The sequence below is a fragment of the Oncorhynchus keta genome, unplaced genomic scaffold, assembly GCF_023373465.1.
Source record: "Oncorhynchus keta strain PuntledgeMale-10-30-2019 unplaced genomic scaffold, Oket_V2 Un_contig_21435_pilon_pilon, whole genome shotgun sequence".
NCBI classification, from domain to species: Eukaryota; Metazoa; Chordata; class Actinopteri; order Salmoniformes; family Salmonidae; genus Oncorhynchus; species Oncorhynchus keta.
The window spans coordinates 25001-27999 of record NW_026282445.1 but is presented as its reverse complement, the minus strand read 5'-3'; the positions used below and the strand labels follow the sequence as shown (position 1 = coordinate 27999).

The 2999-nt window shown below is 42.9% G+C and overlaps 1 non-coding gene across 1 annotated transcript; it reads left to right on the top strand.

Moving 5' to 3' along the window:
• Nucleotides 1-374: 374 nt before the first annotated feature.
• trnar-ccu (transfer RNA arginine (anticodon CCU)) lies at nt 375-447 on the top strand. Its single transcript has one exon. It is a non-coding gene; the product is annotated as a tRNA-Arg (tRNA).
• The last annotated feature ends 2552 nt before the right edge of the window (nt 448-2999 follow it).

Sequence of the window (2999 nt, the reverse complement as noted above, 5' to 3'; positions counted from 1 at the left end):
ACAAAAATTTAAAAAAACGTGTCGTTTCATGGGCATGTCTCAGTTCCATTCTACATTTTTTTGACCTCTTCCAACAGTTCATTATTGGTCATGCATGTTTACAAATTTTAGTGGCCTCATTTCAGCTCCTAAGCTCATGGATTGTGAGTTCTAGTCTTTTCTTAACTGGCTGAGAGCAGAGTGGCGCGAGTGGGCGTGCTGGGCCCACATAACCCAGAGGTCGATGGATCAGAACCATCTTCTGCTAAACAGTTTGTTTAAAAATGAAACGCAAACAGAAATGAGAAAGCTAAATTTCATTTAAGTCTCATGCTATCCAGTACACATTGTTTTTCCTGTTTCTATCAGTTGTTGTTTGCATGAAGGTAAACAGTGCCCCAGTGGCCTAATGGATAAGGCACTGGCCTCCTAAGCCAGGGATTGTGGGTTCAAGTCCCATCTGGGGTGGGTGGGAAGCAGAGTGAATTTGTGTGAAGCGCTCTTGGCCCAGAGGTCGATGGATCTAAACCATCCTCTGCTAAACAGTTTATTTTTAGATTTTATGCAAACAAAAATTTAAAAATGTTTTGTTTCATGGTCATGTCTCAGTTCCATTATACATTTTTTTTTTGACCTCTTCCAACAGTTCATATTGGTCATACTGTTTACACAGTAATTAGTGGCCTAAGACACTGGCCTCCTAAGCCATGGATTGTGAGTTCTAGTCTTTTCTTAAGTGGCTGAGAGCAGAGTGGCTCAGCGGAAGCGTGCTGGGCCCATAACCCAGAGGTCGATGGATCGAAACCATCCTCTGCTAAACAGTTTCTTTTAGATTTTAAGTGCAAACAAAAATTAAAAAATGTGTCGTTTCATGGGCATGTCTCAGTTCCATTATACATTTTTTGACCTCTTCCAACAGTTCATATTGGTCATACTGTTTACACAGTACCCCAGTGGCCTAAGACACTGGCCTCCTAAGCCATGGATTGTGAGTTCTAGTCTTTTTTCTTAAGTGGCTGAGAGCAGAGTGGCGCAGCGGAAGCGTGCTGGGCCCATAACCCAGAGGTCCGATGGATCGAAACCATCCTCTGCTAAAAGTTTATTTTTAGATTTTAAGTGCAAACAAAAAATAAAAAAAATGTTTCGTTTCATGGGCATGTCTCAGTTCCATTATACATTTTTTTGACCTCTTCCAACAGTTCATATTGGTCATACTGTTTACACAGTACCCCAGTGGCCTCACACACTGGCCTCCTAAGCCATGGATTGTGAGTTCTAGTCTTTTTCTTAACTGGCTGAGAGCAGAGTGGCGCAGTGGAAGCGTGCTGGGCCCATAACCCAGAGGTCATGGATCGAAACCATCTTCTGCTAAACAGTTTGTTTTTAAAAATGAAACGCAAACAGAAATGAGAAAGTTAAATTTCATTTGCGTCTCTCAGTGCTATTGTTTTCCTGCTTCTATCAGTTCGTACTGTTTGCAGAAGCAGTGCCCCAGTGGCCTAATGGATAAGGCACTGGCCTCCTAAGCCAGGGATTGTGGGTTCAAGTCCCATCTGGTGGGGTGAAAGCAGAGTGGCTCAGCGGAACCAGAGGTCGATGGATCGAAACCATCCTCTGCTAAAAGTTTATTTTTAGATTTTAAGTGCAAACAAAAATTTAAAAAATGTGTCGTTTCATGGGCATGTCTCAGTTCCATTATACATTTTTTTGACCTCTTCCAACAGTTCGTATTGGTCATACTGTTTACACAGTACCCCAGTGGCCTAAGACACTGGCCTCCTAAGCCATGGATTGTGAGTTCTAGTCTTTTCTTAAGTGGCTGAGAGCAGAGTGGCTCAGCGGAAGCGTGCTGGGCCCATAACCCAGAGGTCGATGGATCGAAACCATCCTCTGCTAAAAAGTTTCTTTTTAGATTTTAAGTGCAAAAAATTTGTTTTTAAATGTGTCGTTTCATGGGCATGTCTCAGTTCCATTATACATTTTTTGTACCTCTTCCAACAGTTCGTATTGGTCATACTGTTTACACAGTACCCCAGTGGCCTAAGACACTGGCCTCCTAAGCCATGGATTGTGAGTTCTAGTCTTTTCTTAAGTGGCTGAGAGCAGAGTGGCGCAGTGGAAGCGTGCTGAGCCCATAACCCAGAGGTCAATGGATCGAAACCATCTTCTGCTAAACAGTTTGTTTTTAAAAATGAAACGCAAACAGAAATGAGAAAGCTAAATTTAATTTGCTTCTCTCAGTGCTATTGTTTTTCCTGCTTCTATCAGTTCGTACTGTTTGCAGAAGGTAAACAGTGCCCCACTGGCCTCCTAAGCCAGGGATTGTGGGTTCAAGTCCCATCTGGGGTGGGTGGAAGCAGAGTGGCGCAGCGGAAGCGTGCTGGGCCCATAACCCAGAGGTCGATGGATCGAAACCATCCTCTGCTAAACAGTTTCTTTTTAGATTTTAAGTGCAAACAAAAAATTAAAAAAATGTGTCGTTTCATGGGCATGTCTCAGTTCCATTATACATTTTTTTGACCTCTTCCAACAGTTCATATTGGTCATACTGTTTACACAGTACCCCAGTCGCCTAAGACACTGGCCTCCTAAGCCATGGATTGTGAGTTCTAGTCTTTTCTTAAGTGGCTGAGAGCAGAGTGGCTCAGTGGAAGCGTGCTGGGCCCATAACCCAGAGGTCAATGGATCAAAACCATCCTCTGCTAAACAGTTTGTTTTTAAAAATGAAACGCAAACAAAATGAAAAGCTAAATTTCATTTGCATGTCTCAGTTCCAGTATACATTTTTTTCCTGCTTCTATCAGTTCGTACTGTTTGCATAAGGTAAACAGTGCCCCAGTGGCCTAAGACACTGGCCTCCTAAGCCAGGGATTGTGGGTTCAAGTCCCATCTGGCTGGGTAGAAACAGAGTGGCGCAGCGGAACTTTTGTTGGGCCCATAACCCAGAGGTCGATGGATCGAAACCATCCTCTGCTAAAAGTTTCTTTTTAGATTTTAAGTGCAAACAAAAAATTAAAAAA